We start from the raw sequence: 13,176 nt of genomic DNA on the forward strand, positions 1-13,176 counted from the left end.
CTATTATCACCACGGAAGCTAGTCTTTTGCAGAATCCTGGTTATGTTATAATTCCAGTGTTTTACTATAATAACAGGCATGAATGCATGTTAGCTTGTTATTACTAATACTAGAACGTCAATGCAAATATATTATTACATCTCCAAACTCTACTACAGTTTTAGCCAACTGTTTTTGAATTTGGAGCTGAATTTGGCCACAAAGTGATATGCTGGCCTGGGAATAATATTAAAAATTTGAAGAGCAGGCTAAAGAGAGAAGTAGAATATAACAACTAAATTTGCTTTTATTTAATGTAAAGTTATAAAAATGAAATTAAATACAACAAATATGATTTTCATCCTGTTTTTAATCATTTTACGTTATTAATTCCTAATATACCAATTGCGCCCCTTTCTGGACCGAGATGCCCTACGTACAGTCACCCACGCACTCGTTACCTCCCATGTAGACTACTGTAATGCTCTCTACATGGGGCTGCCCTTGAAGACCACCCGGAGGCTTCAGCTGGTGCAGAGTGCAGCTGCACGGGTAGTGATGGGAGCACCCCGATACTCCCATATTACTCCCCTCCTGCGTGAGCTGCATTGGCTACCGGTTGCCCTCCGGGTGAGATTTAAGGTGCTGGTACTTACCTTCAAAGCCCTACATGGCTTAGGCCCGGGATACTTGCAGGACCATCTGCTGCCGGGAACGAATTCCCATCGCCCAGTACGCTCACACAGAGAAGGCCTCCTCAGGGTACCGTCAGCTAGGCAATGTCGGCTGGCGACCCCCAGGGGGAGGGCCTTCTCTGTGGGAGCGCCAGTCCTATGGAATCAGCTCCCCCCTGAGCTTCGGATGGCCCAAAATCTCCAGTCCTTTCGCCGCGGCCTCAAAACACTCCTTTTCCACCTGGCTGACCTGGACTGACAAGCATTTTAATTATATTTACAATTTTTAATGTATTGTTAATTTTAAATTTTAATTTATTGGACAGATGATTTTAATTTTATTTTTATCTTAATTTCTGTACTTATTATATTTTTTGTTGTTAGCCGCCCTGAGTCCTTCGGGAGATAGGGCAGGATATAAATCCCATTAATAAATAAATAAATAAATAAATAAATAAATAAATAAATAAATAAATAAATAAATTCCTGTTTTATTATATCTCAATAGGCGCACCAAGATGCAGTTCCTAGATCCACATGTAGCCCTTTAAAATAATTAAAAATGCAAAGAGAAAAACCCTTAAACTCTGTAGGTGAGAACTGCAACACAAGCTAACACATGGAATGAGTTTGCAAAACAAAGTAGTAAAGTGTTCTGGGAAAACACAGCCAATATATTGCGCAAATGTAAACAATTGGTTTGAATCAGTAAACCATGTTTAAATAACATATGATCAAAATAATGTTTATATTGCACATTTTTCAGATTCAAATATTTTATTAATGTATCCAAATTATGTGTGTGTGTGTGTGTGTGTATCAAAATATAAAATACAGAAATACAAAGAAAAATGAAAATAATAGGAAGATAGGGGAGGAAAGGGGGAAGAGAGAAAAATGTACCTTAAGGGGAAAAGAAAAAGAAAAGCATTGACGTCCAACTCCTCTTGGTGCAATAGAACAAGGTAATAACATAAAACTTCAACTTTTTACTTTTATGTAATATATACTAGCCCTTTCTAGAAATGGCTAGTGTATTGCACATTTTTTTCAAGGAAATTGAAAGAACTTTATTTATCCTGTATAAAGAAATTCATGATCGAGATGTTCGCAGAACCTTGGTTAGTTGTGTATGTTCATGATTCTCTCTGTATGCATAAGTGATTATTCCATTACCTTGATATCCGGGTGCATCATTAATTTTAGAAGTGTGTGCTGTCAGTCCCTGGCCTCAAGCCCAGCTATCTTGCCTTCTGCTGACTAATTTCCTTTTTCCTACACCTCCAGCTGCTTGCCTAAATCATAGCAAAGGCAAATTTAATACAGCAAGCATCACCACTTGTTTTGAAAGACTGTACTCTTCAATGAGGAAAGGAAATCCAAAACATGAAGATTTTCAGAAAATCCCACAGCTGTTTGTGATAAAGCCTGGCTGGGCTTCCTGTAGGGATCTAAATAATCTCACTACATAATTGATATTTAAAAAGGATCCAAATTGTGCATGCCCATAGAAAGCAATCTCTGATTTGCAAAAGGGGCTTTAACAGAATTTCTGTTCTCTGAATTGAGCTCTTGTAATTGGGCTTATGTCTCCATTTACAGGTGGTCCTCGATTTACGCCCACAATGGAGCCTAAAATTTTTGTTGCTAAGCGAGGCATTTGTTAAGTGAATTTGGCCCCATTTTACAACCTTTCTTGCCACAGTTAATCACTGCAGTTGTAAAAATTAGCAACACAGTTGTTAAGTGAATCTGGCTTTCCCATTGACTTTGCTTGCAGGAAGTCACAAAAGGGGCTCACATGACCCTTGGACCCTGCAATCTTCATAAATATGAGTCAGTTGCCAATTGTCCAAATTTTGATCACAGGACCACGGGCATGCTTCAATGTTGTAAGTGTGAAAAACCCTCATAAGTCACTTTTTTCAGTGCCATTGTAATTTTGAATAGTCATTAAATGAACTGTTATAAGTCGAGGACTACCTGTAAACTGATGATATATATCTCAATTTTGTTTAAGATGCCTGTTAGACTATATTTGCATTATACTAACTCAATTACTCCACTATGTTTCTACACAACATGCTTATTCCACTGTCTGCTTTTTGTGGCTCTCATGTCCTGAAGGAATAAAGAGAATAGTCTAATGATCCTACTTCACTAGCTTGCCCAGTTAAAGATGAAACCTTAATTGATTTATTCAATTAAGCTCATTTTCAGGATTCACACACCACTAATGCACTAGATCATAAATACAGGCTGGGCTTGCTCACTATGCCAGGTTAAAAGGTCTTTGACTCATTTGTGGTTCAGTGTGTTGTGCAAACTCAGACAGAGGATGCTGAACTCACCAGTGTGCTGATTAATTTGTTAAAAGTAATTATTGTATCATATTAAGGGAAGTTGTTATGTACAAAATATTAACTGAATATCAAAATTTCTTGATATTTCCTATAAGGGCCAAAAATCAGGGCAGGGGAAGGATTTTGCAATGTTCACTAGTTTCCCTATTTCATATTTTCAACAGAATTAATTTTAAGCTATAATTAGTAGCAATTATAAAGTTGGTCCTTAACTTTTCTTTGTGTACGTTAAAATTTGCACAGCTGTCCCCTTTTTTATGAAATATTTGAAGCAATTAATTATTCCAATGCTCTGTGAGAAGAGATTCTTTTCATTCTTTTTTGTTGTTCATTGCTGGTTTTTATATAGTTTTTCCCTGGTTTTCCCTGTTACTTTCACACACTGGTTTATTATCTGTAGCTCTGCTTCCAACTGAGACATTTAACAGGATTGATTTGTAGCTATAGACCAGCGTTTCCCAACCTTAGGAACTTGAAGATGCGTGGACTTCAACTCCCAGAATTCCCCAGCCAGCATAGATAGCTGGCTGGGGAATTCTGGGAGTTGAAGTCCACGCATCTTCAAGTTCCTAAGGTTGGGAAACGCTGCTATAGACTATATCAGGGGGTTGACAATTTGAAAAATCCTAGTCAATGTCACTAAGGATTTCTAGAAGTTTCTAGAAGATAAACCCAAAATTGGGGAAGAAGGGGATGGCCCTGTACCAATTTGAGATTATGTTTCAAGATTATATCTGGCATAATCATCCAGGATATCCAGGATGTCTCAAAGCTATGGCATTTGGCGATACTTACCTCCTGTACAAATTTGAACTCTCCAAATATACAATGAAAAGGGAGGAAGGGAAGGAAGGAAGGAAGGAAGGAAGGAAGGAAGGAAGGAAGGAAGGAAGGAAGGAAGGAAGGAAAAAAGGAAGGAAGGTTGGTTGATGCTCCCTGCCAGCTTCCCACAAGGAAATTCAAACTATGGGAACCAGCAGGAACTTGGAAGTTGCTCTGGCTACCACTGTTTTTTTGCCCACCCATTGTCATTCTATTATTCTGTTTAGATAAGGAAATATGTCTGAAATGATGACCCAACATGAAATTGGTAGTCTAGTATAAAGCTACATTTCAAAGCAATCAGTGATACAAATAAACTCAACATACCGTAGCTCCATGCTAGCATTTGTGTTGCTTATGGATCAGTTGAACTGATTTATTTCTGGAATACTTGTAGTACAATTTTACATTCATAAATGCTAAAGCCTCCTTGCCTCCTTGGTTCTGTGCATTCCCCCTCCCCCCCCAGATACCTTTACATTTTGTTTTTAAGCTGCAGATATCTTAATTTGCATACTAAAAACAGTAGAGCAGAAGTATATTGGCAAGACTGCTCTAGAGCAACTGATTAGAATTGCCTCTTTTAAGAAAAATACCCAAACAGACATAGTTGCATGTAGAATGTGGTACATGTTTTACACTTACCTACTGGTGACTTGGATCGGGTTATGTAATGATTCTGACATTTTGAGATTAACAGCAGTGAGGACAATTCAGGTCAATTTCAAGGTGGTATATCTGAACATTTAGGGAGGGAGTGACTGTGGTGATGACTGTATAGAGATGCAAATCATTTTTCAAATCTTCTACTGGAGCATATTACTTTTTTACACCTTCAACATTATCAGAATCATATTTCTGAAAGCCACAGACTGATGACAGGGGCTTTATATATTTTAGGGGGAAATTAATAGCCTGCACCAGTACTATATGATGAACATCAGAAACCCTAACCTGTGTCCCCTGCCTAGAGATATTCATGGTTGCCATGGCAACCATTGCACATTCCAGGTAATGTCAGGCCCATGTGTTCAGCTGTATACAACCTGGGCCTGTTTCCCTCCACACACTGAAGCTTAATATAGTTTCCTGATCAAGTACAGATTACTACCGGATCAGGCTTATGCCAATAGGAAAACCTATTAGGATTTCAAACTGCCTTTGTATAGCAGGCTAATGTTACACAATTTGTAATGGTATGTGGGAATGACCGGGCAAAGAAACACTGCCAAGGGAACAGTCAGGTAAGAGGCAGCACATCCCACAGCTATATAGTGGATGGGGCAAGAGGTTCAGAAGAGATCCTCCCTAGTTTCTCAGTCAGTAAAAGAAATGTGGTTTGGGTGAAGAAATGTACAAGTAGTCCTCGACTTGCAACTGTTCATTTAGTGACTGTTCAAAGATACGAAGGCACTGAAAAAAAGTGACTTATGACCAGTTTACAACCGTTGTAGCATCCCCATGATCATATGATCAAAATTCAGACCCTTGGCAACTGACTCATAGTTATGACGGTTGCAGTGTCCTGAGGTCATGTGATCATCACCTTTTGTGACCTTCTGACAAGCAAAGTCAATGGGGAAGCCAGATTCACTTAACAACGGTTTGTCTAATTTACTAGTCAAGGGTTGTAAAATGGAGCAGACTCACTTAACAAATTTTTCACTTAGCAACATAATTTTGTGCTCAGTTGTGATCATACATCAAGGACTACCTGTACTTTCAGACTTGCAAGATTGATATTTGCCTAGTGGGGGCAAATCAGATTTAAAAATTTTAAAGCCACTAGGAAATTTTCACAGACTTAACATAAAATACAAATTAGTAATCCAGTCAGGAGATCCACTATAAATAATATGTGCATATTTTCACTCATATCTATTACCTACTGCCCAGTTACACTGGTTTGATTTCCTTCAGATAGCCTAATAATGTTGACAGTGTCCTTGGATCTTGGATTTAAACCTTAAACGTTGCCCAGCCTGTCAAATAAAAGCTATCAGAGATGGAGTGACTATGGTAATCATACTTATGGGGAGGCTACACTAAGTAATATATGATTTTAGGTCATCATAGGAATGCAAGCTTTGAAAATCTTTACCTTAATTGCTTAAATGTTTTAAATGGTTTCCTATTTGTCTTCTGGTGTAATTGAAAATTGTAAAAACCCTGCAAGCTTTAAAACACAAATAACTGACGGACTTTCTTGCCTTACCCTAGTTGATTAATCCATTTAAATAATATTCAGAAGGCTTATTATGTGTTAATGATACTTGAACTGCATTTAGTAAAAGGGCTGGAACTCTTTTCACAAATCTTCATTATTAACTTTCTAGAAATTGGTAAATACCTTTTATTTTAGAAATACAGATGATGTGTAAATATAACATGCTATTTCAAATTTCCTTAATTTTTAAAATTAATCAGCATTTGTATTGAAGCAAGATTTTAATTTTCTTAACCATCTTGAACTCTTCTGTAAACAAAAAATAGGATGGAGGGGAAAAAGAAATCCCATTTCTTATTTCCTGAAATGCCTCTCTATAACAGGTTTACTAGCTAATCAGAGATTAACAAACACTTTAGATTTCCTTACACTCAATAATGAAGATGCTTATTTTACATCTTCTAACTTCTGGAATTAAAGACAAGATGTTTTAGCTTCTTAACATCATATTTTGCTTTTTTCCTGTTAGGTTCATGGTCAATGCTCATTTTCCATGAATTCATACATAACTGTATCAGTTTGAATTTGGCATTAATGTACACATGTATGAGCCGGACCATTAAAATACTTTTTCTTGCCCCAAAGAATATTTTATGTAACTGCTCACATGATCCTTTTCAAAATATGACAGAAATTGCAATTTTAACTGGCTTATAGTTTTTATTATCTTAAGTGTCATCATGCCATTTAGAAACAAGTTGTTGGAGTGCTGTGGCGTTTCTTCTAGTCAGTTCTGTGCCATGATTACAAGAACAGGAAAAAGGACTTCCTGCATCATAATTAATTTTGTTGCAGCAATTTTGTATGTTAATGAGGCTGAAAGCTTAGAGGAGCCATGGCAGAGCAGCTCTCACTTAACAGCAAACAAATATCCAAAGATCATCTAAATTTTCTAATGGACTTCCTGTCTCTCTCATCTTTTGATTTTAAGTTCACCTGCTAACCAACTTGGGACTTTGTGTTCTTGTGGAGCTAAACGGAGGTCCAAAGAATAGTTTTCGTCTATTCTAAAACTAGCTGGCACAGCTTTCTAAAAATACAACTGCTCAGAACTAAATGTAGGAACAGGCTACCAGAATAGACAAATAACACCATCATTCAATTAGTGCAACTTTAAATGTGATACATTTCTTACATTCTTCTTGCAGATTTCTCCAAATAAGTACATTGTGATGAATGATAATTGCAATTAGAGATGTGCAGCACTTCAGATTATATGCCTTTCCCAAGACCATGCAACAGCTATAGAAAGCAGTCATATGACTCTAGGAAAGTGGCCCAACAGCCATAGTTACAGGAGTTACAGATAGGTGCTGTGTTTGGGCCTTTGCACATTCCAAAGCAGTTTTTTATTTGAATCCAAAGCATTGCACAACTGTGTTGCCTGTGCATTATTTTACCACACGGCTACATATTAGAACTACATATGTTTAATTCTAAGTCTTCCTGTGCAAAAAAAATGATTTAAACAACTTTTATAATGATGTGAATGAGAATTTACACCCATGAGGGCTGGGCCAAGCATGATTTCAATCATTATAAGCATAGATTATGACTAGTTTTTATCTTGGCTATCCATGACTCTAGGTTGAGGTGTTTTCTTTAACATATTGTACCTTGTTAATGGTGTATCCAGATGGTTCAATAAGATGATGAGAGTAGGGTATATATTACTGTGTAATATATGGGGTGCAATTTATTAGTCATTTTTGTCTAAAACATTTGTACACCCAAATTTTGATTCATACATTTTTATTGTAGGGAAAATGCAGGACAATACAGGTTACATTAAAAACTAATAAAACAGAAGGAATTCAAGAGTCAAAATATTGTTTCTGATGGCATGTGGGGCTTCTAAAATATGTAAAAACAGAGTAATAATTGAACAAGTTAGAATTAATTAGTGTAAAGCTGTAAATCTTTATTGTGATTGAAAAGCATCCCAATATTTTTTAATAGTAATTGATATTCCTATCATCTCTGCCATCCCCTCAATCACCCCTTGGCAGAGAACTGCCCAAGCTAATGTATATCAGATAAACTGTTTTTAGCCTCAGGTTTCTTGGGCCATAAGAGTGCAGCTCATTCCATATTTGCCTGCTGGCTTCTTCTATATTTCCTCTAATAATTTGATTTTAGTTACCGCTGGAGACAGGAAGCTGACCTAGATGCACTATATTGGGCTGACCCAGTTATTATGGCTGCTGTATTACCCATTTCCTTTCCTGTGGATCTCATCATATTGTACAATATCCTGTAGAACCCACTGTGATGTACACTATGACAGACAAACAATTTGTCACAGATATAATGTATCAATCATAATTGCTATGAATGATTTGATAGATTAAGGAGAAAATATATTAAAAACAACTTCTAACTATATCCAATAACTAGTCAAGAATATGAGGTGCTGATGTGATACGTAAATGTTTCATTTTTTGAATGTGAATGTTTGGCATATTATTTTAATTTGTCGCTCACGTTAGACATTTTGAAAGTTTTACCCTGATATGTAAGTGATATTTTAAAATAAAACATAAGTAGTTTGTAGCTTTGTGAAATTTGTTATATAGTATGCAGTATATTCTACATTTCTAAGAACTTAGTGGCAGGCAGGGCTTTTTTTGTCATTGAACGCTCAGAACAGAGTTCCGGCACCTTTTTTGGATGGAACCTTGTAGGGTAGACAAGGCGGGTTGTATGACATGTGTGAGTTCCGGCACCTTTTTCTTTTACAAAAAAAAAGCTCTAGTAGCAGGTTAAACTTCATTTTCAGACATCTAGTTTGACAGCTTGTATCCACTTTTTTATTTTTTCTTCTGTGTCAGTTATCTTTATCTCCTTGCATGAGCTACAGTGCATAGTGCTGTAATGAAAAACACTATGTTCAAGAAATGAATCTCAGATGATGCTATTGTAGATAGAGCTAAGTTACAAGCAACAATTACATTGTTCCAAACAAAAGCAGCATAATTTTCTTGAAATTGATTACATTAATTTAATTTTTGAAGTACTTTTATATTCTGTGTCTAGAAACAAATAGGAAATATAAATCAAAAATTAAGAATCTGATTGTTTTTCCAAATTCATATATCTATAGCTGATGGTCAAATGTTATCAAATCATGAAACTGTTATATAAATGTACAAGGTGGTGTTTTGCAATTAAATTAAGAAGGGCAAAACTCACTGAACCTAAAGATAAACATATGAGAGCCCCTCAAGGGCAATAAAATCTCATCCAGCATACTGTAGGTCCCACACACATTTATATACATACACCCAATGGTTTTTTCCCAAGCAATCCAGGATAGATGGCTTCAAAGTTTTATTAGCACTTTTAAATCTGAGAAATCCTTGTTATTATGTTAAACAACATTCTCCCATATTCTTTCCACTAGAAGGTTTTTAAATACTGTGTCTTCCGGGCAAAGCTTGGCTCCTCTGTCCTGGGAGATATTGAATGACAATATTGCATTCTATGATAAAAGGATCATACATCTGCTTTGGACTCAGTTAGGAAGAACATAAAAAATATTTTATTCAAACTAGCAATTTGATCTAAATTTAAAAGCCTTTTTTCCAGGTGCCATACAAGTAGCATTAATGGGAGATTACTTTCCTTCTCTGCTAAACATTTCCTACTAAACTTCTATTCTATTCTATTCTATTCTATTCTATTCTATTCTATTCTATTCTATTCTATTCTATTCTATTCTATTCTATTCTATTCTATTCTATCCCTCACAATATTGTTGGAAATACACACTTTATATTGAGCATCTGTTCTATATTTTCAAAAGAAAGTTGACAGTGTTTCCATATACCTAATAAGTAGAATATAGTGGGTCAAAAACGTACACAGAAATAGCATGCCTTCCTTGGTTGGTTTCTATGAAAACCCTCTGAGCTATTGGAAAGGAAAGCAGCACATCTGTGGCTTACAAATTAGAAGGAACAGAGGTGGGACAGAGAAATCATAATTTGTCACAGTAAATATTTGCACATCTCCAGACCATATTACATTTGTCAGCATGTATCATGCACCCCAAAACATGAAACTGTTTTATTCTGTGTTGTATGATCTCTTTCAAAATGAAAAGAATACATTCTAGTGACAACAAAACTTACTTGTTTTTCTTTGAAGACGTTTTGCTTCTCATCCAAGAAGCAAAACGGCTTCAAAGAAAAACAAGAAAGTCCAGTTGCCTCGTGAAAAAGCACCTCTGAGCGACAAATGTTCTTTTCTATCAATGATACTAAACTGGGGAAGAAATAAAAGTATAGCAAGAATCCCTTCTAGCAGATTCCAATTGTATCATTGTGGTGGAAATTAATTAATTAATTAATTAATTAATTAATTTGGTTTATATACTGCCCTACTCCCAAAGGACTCAGGGCGGTTTACAAGGCAAAATTTAAAAACAATACAATATAAAATTAAAATAAAATTAAATTAAGTCTAGCCGCAAAAATTAAAATCACAATTTAAAAACATTAAACCCCTCAGTCCAGACCAGATAGCTCAAAGAGCCAGGTTTTTAGGTCCCGGCGAAATGAACAAAGGTCAGGGGCAGTCCGGAGTTCCGTTGGCAGTTGATTCCATAGGGCAGGCACGCCCACAGAGAACGCCCTCCCCCTGGGGATCGCCCGTCGGCAATCCTTGATCGGCGGTACCCTGAGAAGACCCTCCCTGTGGGAGCGCACAGGACGATGGGAAATTGACGCTGGCAGCAGGTGCTCCCTTAGATAATCTGGGCCCATGCCATTTAGGGCTTTATAGGTCATCACCAGCACCTTGAATCTCACCCGGAGGGCAACTGGAAGCCAATGCAGCTCACAGAGAAGAGGTGTTACTTGGGAGTATTGGCAGACTCCCATCACAACTCGCGCGGCTGCATTCTGCACCAGCTGAAGCCTCCGAGTGGTCCTCAGGGGCAGCCCCATGTAGAGAGCATTGCAGTAATCTAGCCGGGAGGTCACGAGCGCATGGGTGACTGTGCATAGGGCATCTCGGTCCAGACAGGGCCGTAACTGGCACACCAGACGAACCTGGGCAAAAGCCCCCCTGGCCACGGCTCCTATATGATCTTCCAAACTGAGCCGTGTTATTCCACACATCCATAAAAGGCACTTGCCCATTTATTACATATTATCACTGAATAAAATTAATAACTCCATTTATGTTAAAATGTGTACAATTCTTAATTCTCAAATCTGTATTTGTTCTTTTTAAAGGTAAGTAGCATGACTGAGCTAAATGACCTATTTTACTGAAAAGTTAAGTATGCCCTTGACAATCAATCAAATGAGGCATACAATATTCTGAGATTTTTGCCAATACATTATGTAGCTAAATTTGTGAATTCATTGGGATGTATCACGTGAATTATGATTACTATGGCATTTGTCACAGAATCCCCCTATCTTTGTAATACTGAACCTCTCTGCTGCTTTAGGTTTTTTTTCCCCACATTAAATTCATTTCAAAACTGTTTCTACAGCTTCCTTATCTTTTGTAGGCCCAACCATCCTATGACCAAAGTTTTCCTGATTTAGATATGTTACAACTATTTCAAGACAAATCTTGTCTTCCTTCTGGTATTCCCAGAAGACCAAGTCAATTAGAATTTCCTGCTTATTTATATATCACTCTTTGATATTGTTCTGCCCCACCCCAGTTCCATGGGCCAATAGCTTATGGCTAGCATATTATATACATTCTTTCTACACATCTGCTCCAATTCTATGGAATTTCAAACCTTTCTTGACATGTTGATACAACACTTGTGAGGGGAAAAAATATAGGAAATAAATATATAACAATTTCTCCTGAGGCAAAAAAGTATAGCAAATCATTGATGTGTTCTACTTCTGTATTACTGTTAAGTTGGTTGTTTGCTTTACTTCAGCCATAGTTATTGCCAATTCTGTTACTTAGATACTTATTACTCTATTGACAATGACATTGATGTTAATGTTTGTTGAGTGTAGGGAATAATGTGCACCTTTTCATTCCTTTTAAAGGGTCCAGCACTGTACAGGGCTAAGAATTCCAGTTTTATATACACAGTAATATGGCAAAATCAACAAAAGAATTGATTTGAACCACAGTATAATCCAGTATCCCCTTCATGGATTACTGCCTTGTCGTGGCGAAGGGGCTTGCGTAATTCAATGAAGCTATGAGCTATGCCGTGCAGGGCCACCCAAGACGGACAGGTCATAGCAGAGAGTTCTGACAAAACGTGATCCACTGGAGAAGGAAATGGCAACCCACTCCAGTATCTTTGCCATGAAAACCCTATGGACAGTACCAAAAGGCAAAACGATATGACGCTGGAAGATGAGCCCCTCAGGTCGGAAGGCGTCCAATATGCTACTGGGGAAGAGCAGAGGGCTAGTACTAGTAGCGCCAGAAAGAATGAAGCGACTGGGCCAAAGCCGAAAGGACGCTCAGCTGTGGATATGTCTGGTGGTGAAAGGAAAGTCCGATGCTGTAAAGATTTTTTCTCCATAGGAACCTGGAATGTAAGATCCATGAATCAAGGCAAGCTGGACGTGGTCAAACAAGAGATGACAAGACTGAACATTGACATCTTAGGTATCAGTGAACTAAAATGGACAGGAATGGGTGAATTTAATTCAGATGACCATCAGGTATACTACTGCGGGCAAGAATCCCTCAGAAGAAATGGAGTAGCCTTCATAGTCAATAAAAGAGTAGGAAAAGCAATACTGGGATACAATCCTCAAAATGACAGAATGATCTCAGTTCGAATCCAAGGCAAACCATTCAATATCACAGTAGTCCAAGTCTATGCCCCAACCACCGGTGCTGAAGAGGATGAAATTGACCGGTTCTATGAAGCCCTACAGCACCTTATAGAACTAACACCAAAAAATGATGTCCTTATCATCATGGGGGATTGGAATGCTAAAGTAGGAAGCCAAAAGATAACCGGAATAACAGGCAAGTTTGGCCTTGGAGTACAAAATGAAGCAGGGCACAGGCTGATAGAATTTTGTCAAGAGAATACGATGGTCATAGCAAACACTCTTTTCCAACAACCCAAGAGACGGCTCTACACATGGACATCACCAGACGG

This window comes from Vipera ursinii, assembly GCF_947247035.1.
Source record: "Vipera ursinii genome assembly, chromosome: 5".
NCBI classification, from domain to species: Eukaryota; Metazoa; Chordata; class Lepidosauria; order Squamata; family Viperidae; genus Vipera; species Vipera ursinii.